General features: G+C 36.3%; 1 pseudogene; it reads left to right on the top strand.

The window, feature by feature from the left end:
- Positions 1-4351: 4351 nt before the first annotated feature.
- Positions 4352-5290, top strand: LOC131403087 (olfactory receptor 5AP2-like; annotated as a pseudogene).
- Positions 5291-11691: the final 6401 nt, after the last annotated feature.

The raw sequence follows: 11691 nt of genomic DNA, 5'->3' as shown, positions 1-11691 counted from the left end.
TACAAACAGCATCTGGTATCACTCTTCTTAACAATTTCCTTGGCTGAAAGTGCCATCCAGTCACCAACTTATTTCTCTGCTCCCTTTACAATTAATTTTTTCAGAAGAACTGTCTCTAGTCATTGTCTCTACTTCCTCATGCCCCATAACTGTTCTGATTGTATTTCTGTACCACCCCTCCTTGAACCAAGGACACATGAGACTTGAACACTACTGCACGCAAAGGTAGCTCTTCTACGTTACTTTTGCTTGCTATTTCAGGAGGATTACCATGGTTAATTCCTTCAGCTACCCAAAATAAAACCCCTTTGTAGGTTTCTATCTCGCGTCAATCTTCCGATTTTCCTTCTCGCTCCACTGCCACATCTTCACAGATAACTTTGCTGGCTCTTCATCCTCATCCTGGTTTCCAAATCTTGGAGCCATAGAATTAATCCTTTACATTGGTTCATTGGTGCACTGCTTCTCCATCTGCACCCCCCTCTTAGGTGATCTAAGAATAGTGCAATGATTCCAAAATGCTTAGCTCCAGCCCTGACCTCTCACCTGAATTCCAGATTAGTATATTCAATTGACAACCTGATGTCTAGGGATTTTTGGACACATAAACGGATTAAGAATTTAGCTTTCTTTACTTAGTTATTGTACTCATACACCTATAAAATAATGACAACTTTTGTACTCGTAGCAGGGTCTGTATCTTAGCATCATATCTATATGTCATTGGGCTTAAAAATGCCCTTTTCCATGTTAAGTTTTAAATGGTATTTTGTGTTATACTTCCTTAATTTGTGTAATACTTCCAAGAAAATGGACACCCTTTATATCTTTATTTACTCATAATTCATTCAAAAACTGTTCATTGATATACAAAATCTGCACTTATTTAATGTATATAATTTGACGAATTTGGGCATATGCATACTTCAATAAAGCTGTTAAAAATACTATTAATGTTCACCACCCAAATACTAATTACAACCCATCACCACACACATGTGCCGAATTATCCCTTTCGCCCTCCTCCCTCCTCCCTTCCCCTCTGGTAACCACCAATCCAAGATCTGTCTCTATGTGTTTGTTTGTTATTATCTACTACTTAATGGCGGAGATCATACGGTATTTGACCGTCTCCCTCTGACTTATTTCACTTTGCATAACACCCTCAATGTCCATCCATGTTGTCACAAATGTCTGGATTTCTGTAACATGTACTGGAGATATAACAGGTAAGAACACTGACAATGATCTCATGTAACTTATATTTGAGTGAGGAAGAATTTATTGTTTATACCAAATGTGCATACATATATGCATAGATGTGTGTGTGTGTGCGTGTTTAACATGGATATGAGTGGTGCTTTGAAGAAAAATAAATCAGGCAATAAAATAGGGAGTGGTGACATCAGAGAAGAGCTCTCTGTGGAAATAACATTTGGGCAAAGTCTGAGTAGGGATAATATCATATGAGTGTCTATGGAAGAGCATTCCAGCTATACTTACAGTACATACAACATCCTTGAGGCAGGATTCTTCTTAGTTTGTTAAAGGAATAGTAAGGAGACAAGTATTGTGGACCAGAGTGAGCAAATGAAAGGAGGGAAAAAACTGTATTCAGGAAGGTATTTGGAGAAAGTGGCAGATCAAACAGTTCATAAATAGGTTTTAGACTTGACTTTATCTTATCACTTTGTAAGAACTGTTTCTCCCCAACTCCAGACTGTAAGCTGCATGAAGGAATGGACAAGACTCATTTTGTTGTCTACTCTGCCAGTACCAAGGATACTGTCTGCTCCCTAAAACAAATTCACTAAATATTTGTTGAATGAATTAACTAGTGAATGCAATGAGAGCTGTATTCTAGTAGAAACGAGTAGGGATTATATTTTAAGTGGAATTCTGAAATTTGGAGGCAGGATCTGACCAATCCTGTACCATTTAATTCAAGGTTATGCTCAATGGAGTCTCAGGACCTTGAAATAGTTTCTGCACTTCTCTAAATGCCTAATTTACTCTCCAGGGTATAAGTGGTTCACTGGAGAGAATGTAGTGCAATTATCAGTGAAAAATAAATGCATGTTTTAATTTTGGATTAGCTCATTTCAAGCTTTAGACTTTTTCTCAAGAGAATGATCACAGCCTTAATAAGGCTGACTCTCTGCCTCAGATTCAGAAGCAGTGTTTTCTACTCTTTGTGGAATTAATTAACCATGCCTTAATTCTGTCATAGCTGAATCCTTTATGACACGTCCATTTTCATCAAAGCTATAAATTGCACATTGTAAGACAGAAAACTTGTATTTCTCCAAAACCAATAAATAAAACAAAATTAAACTAATAAACACCTCTACTTCCAGTGTATTTTTTAAGGACAAAAGGTAAGATGATTTAATTTATCTCAAAGTGTTCAGATATAGAAAGTTTCCCAGAGGAACTCAAAAAACATTCAAGTACTTTAGACTAAACATCTCAATTGGAATATGTCTGAAACACTGAATTTCGTGTTACCAACTAAATGAACATGGATTTTTTTTAGAAGACAGGGATTTAGGATCACTAATAACAGACAAGAATTTTATAGAATGTTCAACATACTCATATACATACATACAGAAATGTATGTATATATGTATATCTATAGGTATATATACATATGCATGTGTGTGTGTGCAAAACAGGCAAATTTAAGTAATTTTAGAAAGAGTGCCAAAACACTTGGCATATTTAAGGCCCTCTAAAGGTCATTAGATAAAATAATTTTATGCTCTTATATGCACAATTTTCAGCCTTCATCTTGTGTGTGCTTATGTTTGTGTATATATATATATACACATATATACACACATACATTTCTGTACATACATACATATCCATAAATATATATACATACATAAATATGTACACACATATATAAGATCATATGTATCATATAGAGTATAATTTCATTTATGTCAATTTATATGTTTATTACATATATAATGCAAGTATTTGTATATATATACGCATAAAGTAGAGCTCTATAAAATGGCTGCAAATTTTTAAAAGTGGTTATTTTGCAGGGTAGGATTTTAGCTGATTTTTGAGATTGAAAGATCAGTTGAAAGACTTTTGCAGTCATCTAGGTGAGAGATGTTGTTGACTCTTGGGCCTTGGTGGTAGGAATGAAGGTTGTAGGAGGTAGTTGGATTATTGATATAGATGTTTTAAAGGTAAAAGCCAACATAATTATTTAATCAACTGGTTACGGAGTGTATGAAAAAGAGAATATATTAATTTCTCCAATATTTACTTATCTGTTCATTTAATTTAATCTAAGCAAATGGAAGCATAGATTTGACACTGACTTGAGACAGGGAATACTTGTTTGCAGTAAATCAAAAGAGGGCACGAGGAATTTAGTTTTGGGTTATGTTGAGTTGCTATTTAACATTCCTGTGGAGATATGAGTAACCAGTTTAATTGTAAGTCTGGGGTTTGGAAGAGAGGTCAGGGCTGGAGATCTTAATTCAAGAGTTATAGGTATATAGATGGTATTTAAAGCCATGTGACTGAATAAGATCACCAAGGTAGAGTGTAGGTAGAAAAGAGAAGAAGATCAAGGACTGAACTCTTATCTACTCCAACCTTAAATGTCAGAGAGAGAGGAGGAATAAGCAAAGGAGTCTGAGAGGGAGCAACCCATATGGTAGGAGGAAAACTCAGAGTCTAGTGTCTTGGAAGATAAGAGAAGAAAGTCTTTCAAGGAATAGTAAGCAATCAACTCTGTCAAATGTTATTGATAGATCAAAAAGATAAGCACAGAGAATTGACCACTGGATTTGCCAAAATATAAAGACCCTGATATCTTTGGTGAGAGCAGTTTCCATGGAGTTATGGGGTGAAAACCTGATTAAAGATGGCTTAAGAGAAAACAGGAAAAACAGAATTGGATACAGAAAATATATTCAACTGTATCAGATTTTTAATTACCATGGCAAATGCAAGGATATTGGATGATAATTGGTGAAGGCAGTAGGATCAAGGGAGGAGAGGAGAAAAGTTGGGAGTTACGGTAGGATATGGACAAATAGGGGTTGATCATCAAAGACCTCACACACACACACACACACACACACACATTCATTTTTAAATAAAATAGTTTACTGAGTTTACTTACAGAATCTTGTCATTTTTTTACTATAATAAGAAAGTAAAGATGTTTATTATACATGTTCTCAGGACATCTTAAGAGGTAATCTTACCTATAGCAGAGAATGAACTATTTGATTTTTCTGGTATTCTTTTTGTACAATTTATTTCCTTGGTTTCTTTCTTATCCTAGGAGATGAACTATCCATTCTGAGAGAAAAGTATGAGAAATCACACAACAGTGACTGAATTTATTCTCCTGGGATTCAGGGATCATCCAGAGCTACAGTGCCTTCTCTTTATGGTGTTCTTAGTTGTCTATACGATCACTGTGCTTGGAAATCTTGGCATGATCCTATTAATCAAGATTGACTCACGTCTCCACACCCCAATGTAGGTTTTGCTCAGTAACCTGTCCCTTGTTGACTTCTGTTATTCTTCTGTTGTTACCCCTACTATGCTGGTGAATTTCTGGGTGGAGAACCCAGTCATTTCATTTAATGAATGTGCCGTGCAATTCTTCTTTTTTGGTTCCTTTGCTGGCATTGAGGGCTTCCTGTTGGCAGTGATAGCCTATGACCGTTACATGGCCATTTGCAAGCCTCTCCTTTACACAGTCACTATGTCCCCCCATCTTAATGTCCTCCTGGTGTTGGCCACATACCTTGCAGGCTTCATGAATGCTGCCATTCATACTGGCTTCACCTTCCAACTGTCTTTCTGCCACTCAAATGTCATCAACCACTTTTTCTGCGACATTCTACCCCTCCTGAAACACTCTTGTTCTGACACATGTGTCAATGAGATTGTCATGTTTGCTTTTGCCAGTTTTAATGAACTGAGCTGCCTCCTGACTCTTCTCATTTCTTATCTCTACATCCTCATTGCCATCTTGAGGGTCCATTCTGCTGAGGGGAGGCACAAAGCCTTTTCCACCTGCGCTTCCCACTTGATGACGGTCACCATCTTCTTTGGCACAATCCTGTTCATGTATCTGCGCCCCAGCTCCAGCTCCTCAATGGACCAAGACAAAGTGGTATCTGTGTTTTACACAGTGGTCATCCCCGTGTTAAATCCTCTCATCTATAGTCTGAGAAACAAGGAGGTCAAAGCTTCCTTAGGTAAAATTTTTAATATAACCTCTTATTACTTTTGTACTTAGAATCATCAAAGCATGAGATTAAGGACTTTGAGGGAACTTAGAAGTGACCAAACCCACCTCCACTGACCCTGGACCCATTTCAGTCTGTCATGAGCTTTCTTTTTTCATTTATTTTTTTGATAGTGGAGTTGGACCAAATGTCCTAAGCATCCTGGGGAATATGATCACTCTGTAAATCCTACTTATTCCACAGAACTTCTATGCTTGAAAATAAACAAATATCACATTTCAACTCCCTGTTCAGAGGTATAAAACCCAGTATAAAAGCAGCTGAAAGAGAAAATACTGAGTGGCAGGAGGAATGACTCCATTTTGTCCCCCATTCGATGACTCTCTTATTGGTTGGTTGTGCATGTAACTGACAGAAGACAGGTGATAGGGAGTAGACTGAACTAGAATATGGCCAGAGGACTGAAACATGGCTTAGAGACTGCCTCTTGTCCCCAGTGAACTAGAGAGAAACATCAGAACGAAATCCTGGTTAGAAGTGCTGAAGTCAAGTGTTTCTAACCTGGACAAGTGATCTAGACCACTGAGGGTGTAATGGGAACAAACCACAGGGTAAATGTAAGGGGGAATCACAGAGAAAAAACACCAAGGATCATAGAATGAAAGTTTCTGGGGCTTAGAAAAGAGGAATTCTTCATAATCCCTGAAAATACAGTGTCATGTGGCTTGATCTTTGAATGGGTAAGCAGTTTACACTTAAAGAGCTAGGGCAAGATGGATATCTTTTCCCTGATGCCTTAGCAGTTAAGCATACCTCTCTATTTTACTGCTGGTTGCAATTTGATTGTAACAACAATCAAGTTTTCCCCTGGTTTGACCAATATTTTCATAACTGGGATATCTCCCCAGTAGGACTGGATTTTCTTTACAGATAGTCACCACTGACATGTGAACATGAATATTTTAAACTGGTCAGAATTCAGTAAAATATACTAAGCGTGATCCTAGTATATCCCTTTCTCATCGAAAGACTGATTGTCGTCCTAATAGAAAGTAGCCATTTAAAAGAGACTAAGGAATAATTTTGCTTTCAGCTACAGCCTATGGTTTTTGATAAGAAATTAAACCCAGATCTTATAATTTAATCCTCTCTTACTCTGCTTTTCAGGCATTGTGTATTAAAAACACATAATTTTTTTGCTAATCCAATGGTTTTTGTCCATCTTGTAGTTATTTTTATGGAGAGCTCTTCACATTTTAAGACACAGCACAAATATAATCTCCTTTTTGATTGTCCCTAACCCTTCTTCATCCTTCCCAAACAGTTACACATGCCCATTCCTGTGATTCTAAAGATATTGCAACACTAATCAAGCTCTTAGTCACAGAAACAAATCACAGAAATGTTGTGTAATGTTTCCTAACATAGACTGAGCACTCTTTGAGAAAATAAACCTCTTTATATCTACCTTTTCTCTCCATGTCTTTATAATCATCAATAAAAGTTTTCAAATTAAAAAAGAATCATTCCACAAAAATGTACAACCCAAGATTTCACAATGTTAAAAACTATTAAAACATCAATAAAATAAATAAATTAATTTAAAAAAAAAAAAAGAATCATTCCAATGGAAGGCACAGGGTGTGGGAAGACAAAATGTTGCTTCTGGCATCTGGAACTGAAAGTATTCAATAACCACAATTTCAAAAAGTTAATATTAGAAAAGAAAAGTTATCTTATATCTGGCTGGATGATCTGTTGGATAGTGTTCTATTCTTTTGAAAACAAGCTGTCCTATCTTCTTTGAAACAAAACATTTTAATAAGGAGATGATATTTCAGTGTCCTATATCTTTCATTTTACATAAAGTAAATGTGATTTCGACATATAGTAATAGAGTCTTCAGGACCTTTTCAGTGAATGACACAAAGTTAATTCAAACTAACATAGACCTGGAATTCTCTGTGCCACCAGGTCTCTCTCTCTGTCTCTCTGTCTCTTTATCTCTGTGTCTCTCATTTCCTCTCTCATTATGGATTCATTTATTCTCTTTCACAGACTTTTCACATGATGGTCTCAAGTTTGCATACTTTTAGGATGATTGCATTACAGGCAAGGCTCTGTCTCTTTAGAAAGGACAGCTATTACCTGAAATGGCTCAAAACGTCATTGTGTAGAGGTGTATGTATTTGCCTTTGTGTGTGTATGTTGGTGGTAAGGGTGGGGTCACGAATTATCAGAAGAAATCTTACTCTACAATAGCTACTGCAGTCCACTGTACATTTACTCAGTAACATTAAATTCCTTGCTTATCCACTGCTCATTTTATTTGCAAACTCCTAGTTTAGGCAGTGATGCTGTATGCTATTTATACCACAATAAGAGTATTAAAACTAGTGTTAACATTATTGGTAGATGGGTTAGATATTTTTCCATGTGATGCAATTTGTAGATTCCTTTTTTCAAACATATTTGCAACACTGCCTATCATAGTGCTTAGAATTCTGCTGATAGAAAAATGCAAGTATGTGCAGTGTTTTTAGCACATGGGATTGCAATGCTGATCAATATTATATTGAAAGTGATTGACGTGAGATTGCTTTTCACATACTGAAATGGTCAGGGGCCCTCCAACTAGCAGTATTAAAGTCAGTACATTTTGGCTTATTAAGTCTGCTGACTGCCTACTTATTCTCATATATTTAAAAACAAAACCCAGGAGTCAGAAGCTTCTTAGTATGTTTGTAATTGTTACACATAAACCTTTGGACTAAACTAGCCACTAGACCTGCTTTATGGAACAGAGGATCAGGAAAAAATCAAGCCATAAGGCATTACAGAAGACATGACTTTTAGGCTAAAACTTGGAAAATGCAGCTGTTGGTCCTTTGGTTTTTCTATAGTGCCTAGATTTGAGTTTCATGTGTTTTCTTCTTTCTGCTTATGTCAGACTGCCTAACCAACATAGAAATATCATCTTCACTTATTATACTGATGTTTCAGTGTGCCTAATTCTCAAAGACTATGCAGTGTGTGTGATGGATAGATTTAGAAATTCATTGGTCCCATCAGCCTGGGTGAACACTCTTTGGGGCCCTGTCTCCACAGAGAAGGCCTGTGAGTAGTTGCCTTGACAACCCCTGTTCACTGTTTAAAACTCTCCATCTGACTACCTCTCTTCCCCCTCCCCCTTCTCTTTCTCCTCTTCCTCCTCCTTCTCCCCTTCTTCTTCTTCTTTCCACCTCCCCCCACCACACCCCAGGCTTCAGTGACAGTGGGAACAAAGAAAAGAGAAGAGATAAAAGATAAACCATATAGCTTTCTGGATTCCATTCTTGATGTAATTGTTAAAAAAAGTTCTAGTGAAGAACGGGTTTGAGGAAAACTTTAGCTTTCAATGTTTAAGCCTTCGGTTTGCATTAATCTCTAGTATGAAAGAGCCCTTATAACATTGTGCTGTGTTGTTTTTTTAAATCAGTACCTCAGTATTAAACAACCAGTGAGTAATGTGATCTGCTTGACTCTGAGGAAAGCAAAATTTATCTTTCCATCATAATTTATGGAGGCAAATTTACTCACAATAAAATGTACAAATTTTAAGTGTACAGTGTAATGCAGTTTGACAAATGTGCAAAACCACGTGATCACAATTCCAGTTTTCAAGGCTACTATGCAGCTGGGGAGAAGGCGTGGGAATAGGACAAGTAAAAACTGCAAAGAAGCTCACTCTTTTTAGCAAGATTCTGTCATTTTTCCAGACTAAACACTTCTAAGATTCTGCCAGCCCTTGATTGATTTCCAGCATTCTGAAAAAGTTGTTTTAGATAACTTTTGCTTGTGTTCTCCTTGCTTTCATAGAGGAGCGGGTTTTGAGAGGTCACCATGAAGCCCAGTGCCTGAGGATTACTGTGGATAGTAAACCAATTTGCTGTTTCCCTGTTTAACTTGAGGGGTGACTCAGGGGTCTTGAGGATTTGTGAGCTGGTTTTGCAGAAGAAATAGAATGCCTTCGGGAACGTTGAGATCACTAGATAGCTGGATGGGCGCCCTCAGCAGCCATTGAAGTTCAGAAGTCAGACTGCCCAGGGGCTTAGAGGGAGTGACCCCTTGTTTCTCTGAAGCTTCTCCTGCTGAGCCCCTTAGCTCTAGAAACACCTCCTACTTCCTGTTCTTGGAGAGGCAGATTTGAGTGAACACAGGCTCCTGCCTTCTTATTTTGGCCAATGTGAATAGATCTTTTTCCTTCTCCAAGTACCAATGTCTCTGTGTTTGTCTTGCTGTGCATCGGGCACAGGAGTTTGAGGTTAAGAGGTTTGGTATCAATCACTCTACCATTCAGAAAGTTGGGTCCCATCTCCATATAACGCTTTTGAGATTCATTTAAGGTGTGTGAGTAGGTTGTTCATTTTTATTTCTACATAGTAGTCCACTACATGCATGTATCAAAGTTTGTTTATCTATGACTCTGCTAATATACATTTGAGTTTCTTTGTGGATATATGTCCTCTTTTCTCTAGGTTAAATACTTGAAAGTGGATTTATTGGGTCATAAATTTTTAAGAAATTGTAACTTTTTAAGAAAAAGAATGCCAGTTTTCAAAGTAGTTGAATTATTTTACATTCCATCAAGTAGTGTATTATGAGGGTTCCAGTTGCCTCATACTATCACTGTCAATCATTTTAATTCTTACCATTGATGAGATTGTGAAGTAGTATCCCATTTTAGTTAAAATATGCATTTCCTTGACAATTATAGGTACTGAAGTTCTTTTCATGTGATTATTGGATATTCTTATATCCTCTTTTGTGAAGTGTCTGTTCACATCTTTGATTTTTTTAAATTTAATTGGCCGGCTAAATCAGTGAATTGTGGAGGATCTTTATGTATTCTGAATACAAGTTCTTGTCAGAATTACTTAATGGGAATGTTTTTCCTAGTCTGTGGCTTGCCTTTTCATTATCTTAACATTATTTTTGAAGAGTGCACATTTTGAAACTTGATGACACAAAAAATATGTATTTATTGTTTCATAATTAATGCCTTTTTGTCTTTCCTAAGAAATCTTTGGTTACCTCAAGATCACGAAGACAGTCTTCTATTTTCTTTTCCCTAGAGGACTTGTAGATTTAGTATTTACATTTAGTTCCATGATCCACATCAAATTAATATTGGAGTATTGGAGTATGATGTGATGTAGGAATTAAAGTTAAATTTTGCTATACAGATATTCAATTGTTCCATTGCCATTCCCCATTGAAATACCTTTGTACCTTTGTTCAAAAATCCACTGACTATACCTGTGTGGATATATTTCTGGATTCTCTATTTTGTGCCATTAATCTATTTGTTACCCTTAGATCCACACATTGTTTTGAGTACTATAAATTCTTATTAACTCTTGAAATTAGGTAGTGTAGACCATTCAGTAATTTTTCTTTTCTCTCAAAATGATGTTGGCTAATCTAAGTCTTTTTTATATGTGTATATATTCTATAATCAGTTTATTGATTTTTGAAAAAATAAGCTTGCTGAAATGTTGATGGGACTGGCATTAAAACTATTGGTCAATTTAGGAAGAATTGACAACTTAGTATTGAATTGATAACTAAATAAAAAGCAATGGGATATATTAGAGTATACGAGGCAACCATTTGGTTTAAAACTAATTAGGCCTGGCCTTGTTTTTCTGAAAAGGACTGATGTGGCCTGTTGGGCATGTATTATACTTCCAATTTAAACATTTACAATGTCCCAAAGGAAAGAATGATGCCCTTAAAGACAAGGATGTAATTTCCCCCCATATTGGTTTTTCTTTAAAGATAAGCATCTCCTCCCAGAAACTAAGACTTAATTATGGATCTGCTGAGTTCACCTTATGACCACTGACCTGCTGTGCCAGCAAAGAAATCTCATAACTACTGTGAAAGAGATATTCCTGTCATATGTGAAGCATGCTCTTTGTTCCAAGACAGTATATAACCACTCTGTACACCTCACTTCTTTGGAGTTCTACCTTCCTTCATGAAGGTACTCTCCCGGGCTATATGGTCCTTAGGTCTGGCTCATAATGAACTCATCTCAATTTTTACTTATAGATTAATTATGGATTATTTGCATCAACAGAACATTCCAATCTACAAGTGAGATATATCTCTCCATTATTTAGGTCTTCTTTAATTTCTCTCTGCAGTGTTTTGTGATTTTCAGTATGTGTCTCTTGCACAGTTTTTATTATATTCATTTCTAAGTAGTTTATGCTTTTGATGTTATTATAAGTGGTATTTTAAATATTTTATTTGCCAGTTGTGGTTGTTTTTTACACAATAATATAAATGATTTATGTGTATTGATCTTTTAATCATGTCACCTTCTGAAATACATTCTTAACTTTTCTTTTGCATCTATATTTTAGTTTATTTTCAGGTGTACAACTTAATGATTCAATATCAG

Source organism: Diceros bicornis, unplaced genomic scaffold, assembly GCF_020826845.1.
Source record: "Diceros bicornis minor isolate mBicDic1 unplaced genomic scaffold, mDicBic1.mat.cur scaffold_55_ctg1, whole genome shotgun sequence".
Taxonomy (NCBI): Eukaryota; Metazoa; Chordata; class Mammalia; order Perissodactyla; family Rhinocerotidae; genus Diceros; species Diceros bicornis.
This window is presented reverse-complemented; position numbering and strand designations above follow the sequence as displayed.